The 18,893-nt window shown below is 34.5% G+C and overlaps 1 pseudogene; it reads left to right on the plus strand.

Moving 5' to 3' along the window:
* Positions 1 to 4,960: 4,960 nt before the first annotated feature.
* LOC107518560 lies at positions 4,961 to 6,397 on the plus strand (annotated as a pseudogene).
* Positions 6,398 to 18,893: the final 12,496 nt, after the last annotated feature.

An 18,893-nucleotide genomic window follows, 5' to 3' on the forward strand; every position in this document is an offset into this window, starting at 1 on the left:
GGACAGATAAGGAGCTTCAAAAACAAAAATAAGCTAAGGGAAAGTATCAACATCAAGCCAGTATTACAGGAAATGTTGGAGGGATTTCTTTAAGAAGAAAAAAAAATGTATCCAAAACATGAATAAAAATGGTAATATCTGCATTCCTATCAATAAGTACCTCAAATGGAAAAGAATTAAGTGTTCCAACCAAAAGATAGAGTGGCTTAATGGATAAGAAAACAAGACAAAAGATATGCTGCTTACAAGAGACACTTCAGATAGCTTTATTGGGTAGAGTAACATTAGTTGTTGGTACTTTCTTTTCATCAATTTGAATAATTCCTGCCAATCCCTTCTGGCCTGCAAATTTTGTCAGTTGAGAAATCAGCTGACAGTCATATCAGAGTTCTCTTGTAGGTAACTTTTCTTTTGTTACTTTTAAGATTCCCTCTTTGTCTTTAACCTTTGACATTTTAATTATGATGCATCTTGGTGCGAGCCCCTTTGGGTTTATCTTGTTTGGGACTCTTCACTTCCTGGGCTTGTATGTCTATTTCAGGTATTCTTTATTTCAGTTATTATAGTCTTCAATTCTGACTGGTTAATTTTTGTTTTCTATATCCACTTTATGTTTCCTAGGTCTTTGTTGAATTTCTCACTGAGATCACTGAGCATCTTTATACTCAGTGTTTTGAACTCTACATTTGGTAGATCACTTATCTCCTTTTTGTTGAGTTCTTTTTCTGGAGCTTTGTTCTGTTCTTTCATTTGGAACATATTTCTTTGTCTCTCCATTTGCCTTCTCTCTGTGTTTGTTTCCATGTATCAAGCAAGGCTCCTTTGTCTTCCTGTCTTAGAAAAGTGGCCTCATATAGTAGGTGTTCCATGGGACCCAGTGACATAGCCTTCTCTGGTCACCTGAGCTGTGCACTCCAGGTGTGTCTCCTGTATGGGTTGTGTGTGCCCTCCTGTTGTAGTCGAGCCTTGGTTGCTGTTTGCACACCAGTGGGAGGGATTGACCCTCTGGCTGATTTGTAATGAGTACTGGCTGGTGACCACAGTGGAATAGTTGTCATACAGGGGCTGACCCTACAGAACAGAATTCTCTTTAGCACCTCTTGTGCCTGTCCAGTCTTCCCTTTAGGTATGTCATGTTCAGATGTGGCCCTGGGTTGTGCTCTAGCTCAGACCTAATCAGTCCACTGGGCGTGACCACCCTATGGTCCCTTGGGAGGGGCCCTGCCACAATCTCTGCTGGTTTTCACAGTCGGTAATTGTGGAGACTTCTTTTCCTGGTACTAGAACTCTGGGTTTGGGAGTCTGGTGTAGGACCAGGACCCCACACACCTCCAGGAGAAATCTCCACAGTAGAGATATTTCTCCTGTTTCCCAATTACTACAAGTGAGTATGGGACCAGTCCATTCAGTTTTCTGTCCCTCCTGCAATTCTTAATGTGGCCTCTTATGTATGTCTCCAGTTGTAGGAATTCTGTTCAGCTAGTCTTCAGGTGACTTCAAATGATTGATGTTCTGTAGTTTCATTGTAATTTTGTTGCGCTTGTGAGAGGAGACAAACACAGTATTTACATACTCCACCATCCTGACCAGAGGTCAGTGAGGATTTTTAATAATAGAAAATTATTTACACATTAATATGTAAAGAAAAGCATGGGAAGACATTGGGATTGAATTAATATAAAGTGGTAACCACTGTTAGGAAAATTGGATGGATAGAAAGATAATAATATCTGGTCAACATAAACTGTGATAGATCATTATTAAATCAATCTACTGTCAGGTAATAGAATAGATACAATAGACATATGTGTGAAGAACTTAAATAAAAGACAATATGTGCAATGCCAAGGTTATTCCTGATTGAAAAATACTAATGGGCTATTTGCCAGTGAAGTGCATTAAGTGAGTAAGGAATCAGGATGATCTTAATGATAATAAGGTAATGCATAGAAAATTAATATATATATATATATATATATATATATATATACATATATATATATTGCTTCTATTTTTTCACTTTTCGATATTATACATTTCTTGAGAATTTGCATTTATGGTGAAATTCTAAAACTGTCTCTAGTTATCTATATGCTAATTATATTATATTTAGGTTTTTGTGCAGTTTATTTTTTAGTATACTTAGATAATGGATTATTATTGTTTTTTCACCTATTACCTTATTGTAGGCATGGAATTAATCTGCTTAATTTGAGTTAGAATTATTATGGAAACTACATTCTCTCTCAATATATAAGATAGCTTATACAACAAAATTACTTGGAAAAAAATTAAATCGTAACAGTAATTTGGTGATGACTGAGATATCTATAGGGGTGTTACAGGTTAGGTTATTGGGAAGAAAATTTTAAAATGGGTTTTTGGATGCAGAGAGTTTATTTCAGTATGCTCTCTAAAACACCATATATCAGGGAATTAAGGAAGCTGGATTACGCAGAGAGAGAATATTAAAGCATTAAAGTGGTTACAACAAATGACCCCATGGGGAGCTTTGGAATTGGTATGGCTTTTCAAAATTGTTCTGAATTGAGAGGAAATAAATCATATTTTTATATCCTTTCATCAATCAGCCATTGAATGCTGGCTGCCCTCTGGTAAGGGTAGTAATCATAAGCATGGAAGCTCTTTTTAGGCTAAGATAAGTTCTGTAAAGGAATACAGTTGAGAGCTGTTGGACATCAATGCTCAGAGCAACTGGAAGAATAAATGTTTCAGGTCTAGAAGAAAGGAAGAGGTTAGGGGCAGCAAACCACAGCATTCAATATGAGATGTGTATACATGTACATGTTCTGCATGTGCTTTGGGTAGTTTTTTAGGGAGTACTTTTATTTTTTTTCAGAAATGTAATAGATTATTCTGCTTGATATAGATGCACTTCTTATGTGGGGGTAGACATATTTAGAAAGGTTACAAATATGAGTAAAATTATTACAAATTTTCAAACTAAAATGTGTTAGCAAATAACCGAATTCTTACAAAACAAAAAGCGAGTTTTGTTACAACATCTATAAATTGGCAGTTAAGAAAAACTTCTAAGCAAAGATGACAAAAGAAGAATTTTTAAAAGAGTGTCATTGTTAAATGGTTCATATAATAATACACAACTTGGAAAAATATTAAAATTTGTAGCATTGTCTTGCTGAATGATGAACAAAAGTATGTTAATTTTATTCTCAACTTCTTGTATGAAAGTTTAGCTACCTAAGCTATGTGCTCAAATTACATATCTACTAGCACTTATTTTTATGTAAAATAGAACACTCATTTGTTTGATTTCTAGCTATGGTAAAAACACAGGTACCTAACCATATTTTTCATTTACTTATAGTTATTAATTAATTTCACTACCTCTTTATTTTATAGATCTTACTTTCCTTATTATCATGTCAAGGGTTTAATTTATTTAGCAAACACTTATGATAATTCTACTTTGGGACTGATATTATGTTAGCTACTAAGGCTAAAAATATTAAAAGACATAGTCTAAGTGCCTGGCTGCAGTTTTCAGGGACCTAAGTGTATCTCTTTTTCATGGTATATACCTGTATATTATTACCTTCTGAATTGGAGAGTGTGGTAGGTAGAATTCTAAAAACGGCCAACCGAAATCCCATGCACATATAATATTACACCCATGATTAAGTTATTATATCTGTAGATATAGCCACAGATAGCAATATCTGTGTTACAGTTAAGATAGGGAAATTATCAGGGTGGGCCTAATCTAATAATATGAGCAGATGGATTTATAAGACTGATAGCAAAATATGAAGGCAGAGATTCGAAATATAAGGAAAATTTTATTTGTCATTGTGGGTTTAAAGATAGAGAAACAATGTATGTTCCAAGGAATGTTGACAACTTTTAGTTGCTAAGAGAGGCTTCTGCCAGACAACTAGCTAACGAGCTAGAAAACAGGAATATTGGTCCTAAAACAACAAAGAACTGATTTCAGCCAATTCTTGAATGAACTCTGAAGTGGATTATTCCCCAGAGACTACAAATAAGAGCACATTCTAGCTAAAACCTTGATTTTGGCCTTGTGAGACTCTAGGCTGAGAACACAGTGGAGCCATGCCAGATTTCTGACCTAAAGAACTATGAGATAATACGCTTCTGTTACACAGCAAGATAAAACTAATACATGTAAGATAGAAGTGATAAATGCAGGGATTGAATGTTATGCTTTAAAGTACTCTGGGTGAGGAGTAAAATACATATACTAAGTGACATCATAGAAAATGGCAGAGTAAGGAACTCTGAAAAATCTGTACTTTGTACAAGCAAGAAGAACACATTCTCAGAACTCTCAGACTTGCAACAATTGAAGAACATTAATTCAAGATTAGCAGCAAAATATCAGTAAGATGTCTTTTATAGCATTTTACCTTGCCCTATTTCTACCTCCATTTCTAAAGGTGCATGCTAGTTTGAAAACCAATAGCCTAGCAGGCACTAGAAGAATCAGAATGAGATTGTAGCTCTTTGAAGGGCACAATTTTAAAGAATTATCATCAGGAGACCTGTCTCACAGTTCCCTAAAAAACTTCACTTGTAAAGCTTGTCTGTATGACCTGAATCAGAGCTCACTCGATATGAATGCTTTTTTTTTTCTTTTTTGCTAAGCATGTTTCTAAAAATATTCAGTGGTAATTATTTAATATCACAGCTGTCTGAGATGGAAATAATAGTTGGGACAAACAACAAGCTAACAACACAACGACAATAATGAAACTTAAAAGGAAAAGTTGGAGAATGAGATGTCCAAAAGAGCCTTTAAAAAACTTCAACATATTTCTGGGAAACTAGAATATCATGTACATGTATAGTGCTGTGCACATACTCAGGGCTGTGGGCCTACACAGGATGGACTTACAACTGTCCTAAAATCTTAATACTGGCTCAACTCGAGGCTCTGTACAAGCAAGAATTGGTGGCTATGGCAGAGTTTTTAAATAGCACTGATAACCTACAAAAAGGTTGCAATAGTCTGAAGAAAATTTATTCAAGAACTGTAAATGACTTTTGCTGCTGCCTTAACCTGGGACCTGAACCCAGCCTCTTCCCTACCCGAACACTGGGCCTGGCTCCGCTAAGGCTCTGGACCCTAACTCAGCCTGCCACCACCACGGCAGACCCTAAATTTGCTTACCTTCCTGAACTGTCAGGAATGAGCCAGATGTTTGAATCCAGTGGCCAACTTGAGGATGACCAGAGTTTGATGCAGAATAGTAGATGAGCACAAGTGTGGAGGAAATCATTGTCAATGCCAATGCTGCCTATGAAAAATTCAAAGACAAGAGAGTGGGGATAAATAACTTGATTTCCTAGATTATATTGGAAAAACAAAAGGACCAGATATGAATCCAGAGAATAAAAGATGCTTGGAAAGGGTCTAAGAGCGAAGGAGATACCCTAGTAGAAATATCAGCCACTACTTCATGAGGTCCAACAGCTGACAACTGAAGTTGAGAAAGTCAACAACAGTGAAGGAGTCAACCACTTAAAAGAAGCTGAACCCTGTTATGCTGGCTAAATAGCTGGCATCCCTGAAGCAGTGTCTGGTTGCTTCCCACTTGGAGAAGCTGTTGGGACCAGATGCAGCTATTAATCTTAATGACCCCAACAGAGCTCTAAGCACCTGCTGCTGCAGCTGGAAGCAACAAAGAACAGTAAAGAGACTGGCTCATGGGGAAAGACCACAAGTGGGACCCAGATAGCAGTGTTGTCACTTATGAACTACATTTTTGACCTGAGCAGGATAAGATCTCTCAAGCTGCCAAATTTGCAGAACCTGAGAAGTGCCTAACAGCTGGAAGGAACTGTACACTATGATCAAGATCCTCAGAATCCCCTTTCTGCAAATCTATAAGGAGCCTGCCTTATGGAGACTAAAGAGCTATTGTAGGCAAAGTTTAGGAGCACAGTACCTTACAGTTTCAGACCAAGTATAAGCTCAGCTACAAAGTGTACTGGTCAAGGTGAATGAGATTGCCAATCATAAAGCTTCTGTAGCAGATGCAGATACACAAAACAAAGTGTGCCTGCCAGCAATATGAAACCAAACAATGTTGAGGCTCCATTGCTTCTACCCTTCCTGAGCTGGTGCAGAGACTTGTTGCCATCAAGCAGCTGCATGAGCAAACCATAGTTTGGTCAGCTCCTGACATACTTGGATATCCCACAATAGATTAGTGTTAGTTCCCTCAAAGATAACACCACCCTTTTGGCCCAGGTGCAGACAACCATGCATGAAAACCTGTCCACAGATGAGGGGAATTTTTCCAACATTGATGAAGAAATGAAGAAGCTGAAAAGTGAGATCCTTTGGGAAGTTGAGAACAGATGTAATGCCTACCCTTTTGAGCTCTGTTAACAGATTACATAGGTTTTCCCCTAAAATATAACTCTCATATCCTCATGACATTTGACACTGGGGAAAAGGGGTTCTTCTTAAATTTAGGGTTTATATCCTTTCTCTGATGACTAGAGTGGTAGCTGGATAACATTAGATGGTGGTTTCTCTTCAGGCTGCAGGGATGCAGACATGACCCTAGCTACATGCCAGCTCATGTCCAATACTATTTTGTCCAGTGTGGACAAGTATTGGGTCCTGTCCTCCAAAACAGCTTCTGTAGCTGACTGTGACACTGTACAACTGTTTCTGACCATTAAATGCTGTTGTACTCTGAAAAAAGAAGACATATATCTGAATGTCCCTTAAAAACAATAAGAATACTAAGCCTTGGGAGTGGCGAAAGTGTTTTCCAACATACACACAAAGCTCATCAGTGAGGAATGGAAGATTTATTGGTTCCAGGCAGTTAATGAAATATTTGTCCAACCATTAAGCTGACCATTAAGTTATCTGAGTAATTATTTCATTGAAAATATGCTGCAGGCCACAGACCTCAGGCTGTTTGACACAGTTGCAGCCAGAGTGCAGCGTCGCTTGCAAAGCAAGCGACGCTAGAGTCATCTGTGCCTGTTGCTTTCTTCTGTATTGTCTATATTGGGAATTACTGTTCCATCCTTGGGAATGGAGGGGAGTGTTAGAGGGAAAGGCAACTTTTCCAAGAATGGGGCACAAAGAAATAGGAGTAATAAGGAATTAATCAAACAACTTGATCAAAGTAGAAAGCAAGACTTACTTTCTGAGCAGGCCACTGTGTCAGTGCTTACATGCAAGGCCCCTGTTAGGCCCACAAAGGCCAGGGCGGGGGCGGGGGGAAGGTAGTGGCTGAAATAATGATTCTTACTGGAAATTACTGTTTGACTATCACTATAGGAACATAGGCCTTTGTTTATAGGAACATAACAATCTAAACAAGCTTTCTGCTTCTGTAACCCCGCTTGCATACCCAACCTGTGGGTCAACAGGTAATGAATAGAAAAAAAAATAGACCTAGACCTTTGTGCATAGACAGAATGAAGAATGGGATTTTGGGCTTAAAAACCTGTACCTCTACATTTCGGGGAGATAAAAAAATAAAACTGCCTTGCATCAAGGCTCGCTGCCTGTCCTTTTTCCTTCGCCAACTCCACAAATCCTTCAGCCCTGGGATTGGCTGGAGCTGGTCTCTGGCAATAATACAAGAAAAAGCATAAATAAATATAGAATTAAGCAAGGTCGCTAAACAGGTGAAAAGATCAACAACAACAACGAAACCTGAAGATTCAGATAATCTGATTTTCAGTGTTGCTATATTATTTAAAATATGCAGTTATCAACAAAAATTATAAGACATGCAAAGAAACAAGAATGTATGAATTATACATAAGAAATAAAACAGTCAATAGAAACTGTTCCTAAGGAAGTACAGATATTGGAATTATTAGATAAAAATTTTAATAACCTATTTTAAGTATATTCTAGGAACAGAAAAAAAATGCCTAAAATAACTAAAAGAAAGCATGATAACAATGTTTCCTTGAATAGAGAATATACAGAAATAAAAATTGTAATAAAAGAGATACATAGATATTTCAAATTTGAAAACTACAGTAACATATTCAATATGCTTAAAAATAACAGAAATCAAGAATTCTATATCTAAAAAGTTATCTTTCAAAATATGAAAAATTAAAATATTTCCAGATAAACAAAAACTTAGAAATGTGTTGTTAGAAGATCTACCCTATAAGTAATACTAAAAGGAGCATTTCAAACTGAAATGAAAGATACTAGATAGTAAAAGAAATCTAATGAAAAAAAAGTATCAGTACAAGTAACTACATAGGTAAATACAAATGACAATATAAATGTATTTTTGTAACAATTTTTCCTCCTATTTGATATAAATGACATAATATATAGCAAAAATCATAAATCTGTGCTAATGAGAACAAGATATAAGAAACTGACTTCAGCTTTTATGACATACATAGACTCAAAGTGAAGGGATGGATAAAATTAACCAGGCAAGTAGAAATCAAAATAGAGCATGAGTAGCTATAGATATATCAGATAAGAAAAACTTTAAGCCAAAAATGATAACAAGAGATAAAGAAAGTTATTACATAATGATAAAGGGGTCAATTCATTAATGAGACATAATTATCATAAATATTTATGCACCTAACTTTGGGACATTTAAATATATTAAATAAATACTAATATATTAAGAGAGAAAAATACAGAAATAAAATAATAGGAAAAGTACTTCAATACTCCACTTTCAGAAATGGATACATCAATAAGACAGAAAATCAATAAGGAAATGTCCAAACTGAACTGTAATTTAGGTTAAATGAACAATGTATTAACTCTATTTAAGGGTTAGATTCTTAATTTTCATTTTTATTATCTTTACAGTTTCTCAAGAAGTTTTATCAGTTTACATGAGAATAATTTAGGAGTCATGAAATGTTTATCTGGTATACTCTTGTTACTTTTTTCTCCTTAAAATCTATATATGTGAAAAATAATGTCTCTAAAAAGTAGGAGGGTATCAAAATAGCAACTGAATGTATAGTATCACTTCATCTATTAAAAAAGGGAAATTAATCAACACATTTCATTTGACTTCTGCTTGTTTGAAGTTTCTTTGTCACAGTGGAATGAATTAAAAATATGGGCAAACTTTATTCATGTTGTTTAAATTTAATAGTTTTCAATGATTATAAAGAATAATCTAAATAATGTACCTATAAATAACGCAAAAAATTTATGAAATTTTGACATGTATTCTACATGAACGGTTTGTCTGAATCGCTCCTTTAAGAAAGAAAGTATTTTGGCGAACTTCGGAGACGTGGCAGAGTTAGAGACATCCCCACATCTCCCTCCTTGAAATAACAATAAGCAGAGCATCTAAAGCTCAACGACAACAACAACAAAACAACCAAACTGCACACAGCACGTCTGAGCATGGGATTTGTGCATAAGAGCTAGCACAGGTCAGAACTCCGGGTGTTGGACAATGGACCGGGAGAAATAAAGAAGCTTGTCTCGCAGCTGCTAGAGCTCCCTATATGAGGAGGGGAAAGAGAGGAGTGGCAAGTTTGTGTCGTGAGTTCCCTGAACATCCCCGACTGGGAACTCGCGAGCTCCCCGTGGCTGGCTGGCTGCAGGGCCCAGTGATCAGGACAGAAAGCAGAGAAGCGACGACAGAGAAAAAAAAAACAGTTGATTTTTACTGGCTGCAGTTGCAAAACCAAGGCTGAGCTACAGCCTCCAACCACCAACCCAGAGGGCGGCTCACCCCATACCCTTCAAGATGGAACACCATGGAGCCCCAGGGGAATCTGAGAAAACACTACCAAAAATGTTGCTAACACTGACAGGGACTGAAACTGAGGGTAGCAAGTGTGATTAAAAATCTATCAGAAAATAAAAAGGCATATTTAAAGCCCTGTATAAAGAAGGGATAGGTGCCACCTATTGGACACCAAAAAAAAAAAAAATTAAAAAGTGGCTTCTCTGTAACAGGCTAAAGAAACATCTTTATATAATAAAACTTCTTTTTGGATAAAAAGCAGAATACATTTCCATTAATACCTAGGGCAGAAAAATAGTCCATTAAATACCATGAACAACCAAGATGGCAAGGCATCTCTGAAAGAAAAAGAAAAGTCTCCAGAAAATAAGCTTCAGAGAAATATGCAACTTAAATGACATAGAATTCAGGATGGTACTTCTGGGGGAAAAAAAAAAAAAAACGGTGAGTCCCGAAACAAGTCATATCAGATAAATTCAGAAATTGAGAAAACAACTAGATGAGCAGAGCAAGGATATTGAAACCTTAAAAAAAGAACCAAATGGACCTTCTGGAGATTAAATAAATAAATAAATAAATAAATAAATAAATAAATAGACATAAAAACACAGCAACAACAACAAAACTAAACACAGCAAGAATTGAAAAATGAAGTAGCAAGTTTGGGAAATAGAGTCAACCAAGTGGAGGAAAGAATCAGGGATATCAAAGATAGAAATCTAGAAAAAAATCAGAAGGAAGAAGAGAAAAATTGAAGAAGGAAAAATAATAAAAAAAGAACTAGCTGATAACATTCGGAGGGGAAACATAAGAATAATAGGCATTATTGAAGGGGAAGCAAAGGAGCAGGGACTAGAAAGCATTTTCAGATAAATAGATGATAAGAATTTCCCAAATCTAAGGAAGAAGCTGAAGTTTGGAATTCAAGAAGTCAACAGAACACCCAATTATCTCAACCCAAAAAGGCAGTAACCAAGACACATTGTATTAAAATTATCAAAAATCAGTGACAAAGATAGAATTCTCAGGAAAGCCAGAGAGAAAAAAAAATGGTAATTTATAAAGGAAATCCCATTAGATTATCCTCTGACTTCTCAGAGCAAACCTTACAAGCAATAAAGGAATGGAATCAACTATTTAAACTATTAAGTGAAACTACCAGCCTAGAATAATGTATCCAGTGAAGCTTTCCTTTAGATATGAGGGAAAATAAAAATCTTTCCAGACATACAAAAATTGAGGGAATTCTCCATTACAAGGCCTGCATTATAGGAAGCACTAAAAGAGGTCAGTTCGCCTAAAACAAAATGACTAAAAAAAGTACGTAATTAAGATTAAAGTGACTATTAGGCAAATAGAAGCAGTGGCGTACAATTCTTACTAAAAACAGGGCATAACGACCTTAAATAATAAAAAAAAGAATTGTGATAACAAGAGAACAATGAACATTCAGCATACATAGGGACAAATTGAGATAACAATGACTGAGAAGGGGTTTGGATTTAAAGATCCAAATTTGCAAAGGAGAGTGGAGATAAAGCACACACAGAATAAAATAAATGACTGCGTGTGTGTGTGTGTGTGTAAAACTATCCTTTATATATTCATAATTGTAACCACATGCCAAAGATTCAGTACTGAAGTATATAACATAAAACAAGAAGGACTGGACCAAAAAAAACACAAAAGCCAACCAAAATAAAGAAAACAGAAACACAAGGACAAGGAAACAATGGAAACACTGAGGTAACAGAAAGCAAAAGATAAAATGGCTATAAGAAGACCTCTTATTTCAATAATCACTTTAAATATAAATGGACTGAACTCATCAATAAAAAGGCACAGAGTTTCAGAATGGATCAAAAAACAAAACCCAACCATATACTACCTCCAGGAGACAAATCTCAGTTCCAAAGACAAATACAGACTCCAAGTGAAAGGGTGGACAATGATATTTCAAGCAAATGGCATTCAGAGAAAAGCAGGAGTAATGGTGCTAATATCAGGTGAAATAGACTTCAAAACAAAAAGGTAAAGAAAGATACTAAGGGACACTTTATAATGATGAAGGGAATCGTGCAACAAGAAGACATAACACTTACTAATATCTATACTCCCAATGAGGAAGCCTTGAAATATGCAAACCAATTACTAACAAAACTAAAGGGAGAAACAGACGAAAACATTATCATAGTAGGGAACCTAAATACCCCACTATCGGATATAAACAAATCATCCAAACAGAAAAAAATAAATAAATAAATAAGGAAATCACATTCTTAAATGACACATTAGACAAACCGGACATAATTGACATTTGCAGTCTTCCGTCACAAAACAGCTTCTTATACATTCTTCTCTGGTTCACATGGGACATTCTCAAGAATTGACCACACACTGAGAAGCAGAGATAGCCTCAACAAATATAAGAGGGTTAAAATCATACCAACCATATTCTCTGATCATAATGCTTTGAAACTAGAGATCAACCGCAGAAAGAAATCAGATTGAAAGAGAAATACATGGAGATTAAACAACATGCTACTGAAGAATAATGGGTCAGAGAATGAATAAAAAAAGAGATCAAGAGATACATAGAAACCAATGATAATTATAGTACAACATATCAAAACTTTCAGGACATGGTAAAAGCGGTCATAAGAGGAAAGCTCATATTATTACAGGCATATTTCCAAATACAAGAATGAGCCCAAATAAACAAAGTAATGCTTCATCTTAAAAAAGTAGAAAAGGAAGAAAAAATGAAGCCTAAAGTCAGCAGAAGGAAAGAAATAATAAAAATTAGAGCAGAAATAAATGAAATTAAAAACTATTTACACACACCCATACACACAATTAAATGCAATAAACAACTGGTTCTTTGAGAAGGTTAATAAAATTGACAAACCCCTGGCGAGACTCATTAAAGAAAAAAAGAGAACAGATACAAACAAACAAAACCAAGGATGAAAGAGGAGAAATTATGACTTATATCGCAGAAAAACAAAGGATCATACAAGAATACTATGAAAAAGTATATAGTAGCAAATTTAATAACCTAGAAGAAATGGACCAGTACCTAGAAAAATACAACCTTCCTAGACTGAATCAAGAAGAACTGGAAGATCTAAATAGATCGATCAGCAGTATGGAAATGGAAACAATTACTAAAAATCTACCAAAAAGTCAAAGTCCAGGACCAGATGGCTTCACCAGTGAATTCTACCAAACATTCAAAGAAGATTTAATACCTATCCTCCTCAAACTCTTCCAAAAAATCAAAGAAGATGCAATACTGCTCAACTCATTTTATGAGGCCAATATTACTCTGATACCAAAACTTGGTAAAGAGAATACAAGAAAAGAATACTACAGACCGATCTCTCTCATGAACACAGATGCAAAAATTCAAAATAAGATACTAGCAAATTGAATACAGCAACATGTTAAAAGATTACACACCATGATCAAGTAGGCTTCATCCCAGAGGCACAGGGATGGTTCAACATACACAAATCAATTAATGTGATGCACCACATAAACAAATTTGGAAAATAAGAATCATATGATCATATCAATAGATGCAGAACAAGCCTTCAACAAGATACAGCATCCATTTACGATTAAAACACTTAACAAAATCAGTATAGAAGGGAAGCGCCTTAACATAATAAAGGCCATATATGACAAATCTCAGCCAACATTATACATAATGGTGAAAATCTAAAAACCTTCCCTCTTAGATCAGGAACATGGCAAAGCTGTCCACTATCACCAGTTTTATTCAATATAACATTGGAGGTCTTAACAAATGCAATCAGACAAGATAAAAATATAAAAGGCATACAGATAGGAAATTAAGTCAAACTGTCATTATTTGAGGATGACATGATTCCATATACAGAAAACCCTAAAGACTCCACAAGAACACTACTAGAAACAATAAGCAAATACAATAATGTCTCTGGATAGAAAATCAACATTAAAAATCCATAACTTTCCTATACTCTAATGATTAACTGTCAGATAAAAATTAGAAAAAAATAATTCATTTGCAATTGCAGCAAAAAGAATAAAATACCTAGGAATAAAATTAACAAAATGAGAACGACCTATATAATGAAAACTATGAAACCTTATTCAAAGAAATCAAAGAATATACAAGGAAATGGAAAGATATTTCGTGTTCTTGGACCAGAAGAATCAACATAGTTAAAATGACCTTATTACCTAAAGCATTTTACAGATTTAATACAATCCCTATCAAAATCTCATTGGCATTTTTTTTTATAAAGAAATAGACTAAAAATCACCAGATGTATATAGAAGCACAATAGACACTGAATTGCCAAAGCCATCCTGAGGAAAAAAAAAGAGGCTAGAGACATGACTCTACCCGACTTCAAATTATGCTACAAAGTGACAGTAATGAAAACAGTATGGTATTGTCAGGAAAACAGACACATGGACGGTGAAACAGAATTGAGAGTCCAGAAGTAAACCCATATTTATATGCGCAAATAAATTTTGACAAAAAGGAAAAAAAGCAAAAACATACAATGGAGAAAAGACAGCCTCTTCAATAAATTGTGTTGGGAAAACTGGAGTCTCCCCCACAAGAATGAAACTAGACTGTTATCTATCACCGCACACCAAAATTAACTGAACATGAAGTAAGGGCCTAAGTATAAGAACTGAAACAATAAATGCATAGAAGAAAACATAGGAACTAAACTCAAGGACTTTGGAGTTAAAGAGGATTTTATGAATTTGACCTCAATAGCAATGGAAGTAAAAGCTAAAATAAATGAGTGGGACTACATCAAACTAAAAATCTTCTGCACAGCAAAAGAAATCATCAACAAGGTAAAGAGACAACCATCCTAATGGGAAAAAAATATTTGCAAGCAATACCTCCGATAAGGGCCTAATATCCAAAATATACAAAGAACTCGTATACCTCAATACCAACAACAAAAACAAATGATCCAATCAAAAATGGGCAGAGGACCTGAACAGATATTTCTCCCTAGAGAACATACAAATGGCCAACATATATTTGAAAAGATGCTCAACATTGCTAGTTATTAAGGAAATGCAAATCAAAACCACAATGAGACACCATCTCACACCTGTTAGAATAGTTACAATCAACAAGACAAGTAATAACAAATACTGGAGAGGATGCGGAGAAATAGGAACCCTCATACGCTGCTGGTGGGACTGCAAAGTGGTACAGCCACTATAGAAAACAGTATGGAAATTCCTCAAAAAAACTAACATTTGATCTACCATATTATCCAGCAATCCCTGTGCTGGGTGTTTACCCCAAGGGTTCAAAACTCATATCAGAAAAGATATTTGCACACCAATATTCATAGCAGCATTGTTCACAGTGGTCAGGGCATGGATGCAACTGAAGTGTTCTACTATAGAGGACTGGCTAAAGAAACTGAGGTATGTATATATACAATGGAATATTACTCAGTCATAAGAAGAGATAAAATACAGCCATTTGTGACAACAAAGATAGACCTTGAGATAATCATGCTAAGCAAAATTAGACAAACAGAAAAATTAGACAAACAGAAGATCATATGATATCACTTATATGTGGCATATAAACCTAAAAGCAACCAATGAGCAGGAAAAACAGAGACTCATGGACATGGACTGTAGACTATTGGTTACCAGAGGACTATAGACTAGTGGTTACTAGTGAGATGGGGGAAGAGGGGGAGGTAGATGGGGTAAAGGAGGTCAAATATAGGGGGGTAAGGGGAGAGTGAATTGGATAAAGGGGATCAAATATATGGTAGCTGATGGAACCTGGACTTCGGGTGGTGATCACACAATAATAATAATGTACATCTGAAAATTATATAATTATATTAATCAATGTCGCCCCAGTAAACATAATTAAAAAAATAAAAATAAAGTATTTTGGCAAATTTTATATACTTTTCAGAGTGCTTCTTGTACTCAAGATACTATATGGCTTGTATTTATTCAAGAAAAAAGATTTTTTGAATAGTACGTTTATATACAAACCACACAGAAATCTCATTATGTTTCTATTTGGGGTAATTTGGGATCTTCCAAGATTGCTGCTCTTTTCCTATCCTCTCATATCATTTGCTGTATAGAAAAATCTGGTTTAAATCTCCGACACTATTGATATACCAGATACTTGCTTTTTCTAAGTCAATGCATGGATACAATATTTTGATTATTTCCTATATACAGAGTTGACACTATTCAGTAACAGTTTTATGATACATCAATCTAAGATATATTACCATTATTTTCATTGGCTTGGTAGTTATATAAAATGATGGCTTAGTTTGATAATCCAGTAAATATTAATATAGCCTGAGCATCCATGCAGATGCACTGTGCAACATTATTGTTTTATATTGTGATATGTTGAGTAAAAATTGTATTAAGTCATTAGACTGGAGAAGATTTTCTTTGTCATCCTAGTAATTTAGCTTTATATTTTTAGAGAGAAGGAGTAAGGCTTTTTACTTCTCATATGTAGAATGTGTAACTCCCATAAAACTCTGACTCCCAAAGCACCCTTGAGATACTGAATAAGTATTAATTGCTTGATTGGTAATAAAACCTTATATTGTCTACCCAGGCGTCATTGGTATTTTCAGGGAGCTATCAGTCATGTTGTATGTATCTCCACTTTTGTAGCATAATAAGGTTGATTGTGAGAAAGGTAGAATAGATTTTTAGGGTCCATAATTAGTGAAATAATGTAGTAGAAAAACATTTCTTAATATGATGATATCAGAAAATTCGACATGTTTCCATAGTATGTGATTTGTTCCCATTACCTTGAACATAAACTAAGAACAGCACAGTGCATATTTCCAGTTTTTCTACTCTACTTGTTTAATTGGGAGAAGATAAAATGAATTAATAATATTTCTTTCTACTCAGAAGATAGAGAAGTTTAGGATTAGAACTGTGAATTTTTATTGTCTATGAAATAAAATCATATAGTTGCTTACATGTGTTCATAATAATTACTTGGTTGGATGTGTGAACACTCTTACAAACATGGTGAAAGAGTTTTTTTCCCCAGAGTTCAGTAATGTCATATATTATTTACCATTCTATTTTTTTATTTCTTAAAATAAAAGTGTATTTGGAAATTTATAACTAAACATAAATAGAGTTAACTAAATGCAATATTACCTAAATAAAGTATATACACAGATGATTAGGACACCACTCACAATATGTCTCCACTTTCTATCTCCCCAAATTATTAAAATCTAGTTATTCAGAATTACATTAGAAGTACAGATTACTTTGGGTCTTCTGTAGAATCAATGTGCATAAAATATATCAAACTCCAAGGGGAAAAACTCTGTCATGTACTAGTCAGTTCACCTGTCTAATGAAATTACTTGAGAACTGTGAGCATAAAATTTAAATTAAGTAAATAAATTATGTCCCGAGTTTAGCAGCTGCACTGAGGTATGATCATAGCCATCAATTCATGAACTATTAATGAAGCTTTTAATAATCCAATGGCTAAGCTGTACTTTCAACTAGTAAAATCTGACCTTTGAATGGACACTATTCTATTAAATTATTTTATCTTGTATTTTAACAACATTGTTTTTTTTTTTCTTTTTGGCATGTAAAGTATTTTCTTAGTTTTGAAAAGCGCATATACATTTTCTGGAAGATAATCATAATAAAATTTAAATTAAAAATATACAATTAATTTCAGTTTAAACCAACTGAAAAAGATATTGACCATAGTTATTAAAGATTTTGTTTTCTGGATTTATTACCTTTTTCTCCAAGCTCATTAAGAAAGAGTCTAGCAAAAAGCTGTCTCAATTAATTTTAATGGGCATTATTCAGGTTTAATAAAGTGTAAGTTTCAATTGCCTGAGATTAGGTTACATTGTAGCTTTAGTTTGCTATTAATAGAAATGAGATTTAGATCAAGAGATTTTCTAAAAGAAATAGATAAAGCTGGTAACTTATGGAAAAGAATATTAGTCTAAATAAAAAAAATATATTAACATAAACTTCAAAAGTAAATGAAAGAAACTATCCATTAAGTAAACATTACAGAATAAGTTTTAAAATACATATGTTGATCCAGATATAGCAGGTCGTGTATACAAAAACCCATCTGCCAACACATTGTTTGTGACTATATAGGTAAGACATCCAATGATCTTAATACGTGTGTCATGGATGGCAAGAAGTATAATTTAAAAACTGTCCAAATGGCATTCTTGTAGCCTTCAATTATTAAATTATCCACTCAAGTATTTTAATGGGACAAAAGTATTTCTTATTCAAAATGATGCTGGATAAATTATATTTTTTGAGAGGCTTTCAACTTGATTCGAGTGCTGTTGGTCAGTTGACAATAGATGAATGCTATACTGAATAGATTAATCTTCGGTGCTGCTAGCTAAATAAAACTGCCTAAACGTTTTATACATAATGGAAAGAATTCTACTTTATTCTCAGTAGGTAAGTAAATTAACTATCATATAATTTCAGCAAAAGAACACACTTCTTAGAAAACTACTAAGAAAAGTTTTATTTTTTTTAATAATTCTGAAAGTGAAGCCAATGTTTTATGTTTGTCTGCACATCTGTGTTTGGGGATGCTGGGTAATTTTATGTGCCAAGGTGGCTAGAATGGCTAGTATGGTATGGTAAAACATCTGTCTAAATATTACTGTGAAGTTATTCTTATATGTGATAAAAATTTATAATCAGTGACTTTAAAGCAGATTACCCTCCATAATGTGGATGGACCTTATTAAGTCAATTCAAGGCCTTATGAGCAAAGACTGAGGTTTCTAAAAGAAAAAAATCTGCCTCAAGACTGCAGCATAGAAATCATGCCTGAATTTCCACTCTGCTGGCCTGTCTTATGGATTTCAGACTCAAATCGTAACATAATATGTACCTGAAACTAATATAATATTGTGTGTCAACTGTAATTAAAAATTTTTTAAAAATAGGAAAATAAAAGTTGAAGAGTTATTTGAAGAAATAATGATGGGAAATGTCACTAACCTGTTAAAGAAAATAGACAGACAACTCCAGGAAGCACAGACAGTCCCAAAAAAGATGAACCCAGAGAGGTCCACATGAAGA

The sequence above is a fragment of the Rousettus aegyptiacus genome, unplaced genomic scaffold (genome assembly GCF_014176215.1).
Source record: "Rousettus aegyptiacus isolate mRouAeg1 unplaced genomic scaffold, mRouAeg1.p scaffold_m13_p_9, whole genome shotgun sequence".
In the NCBI taxonomy this organism is placed as follows: Eukaryota; Metazoa; Chordata; class Mammalia; order Chiroptera; family Pteropodidae; genus Rousettus; species Rousettus aegyptiacus.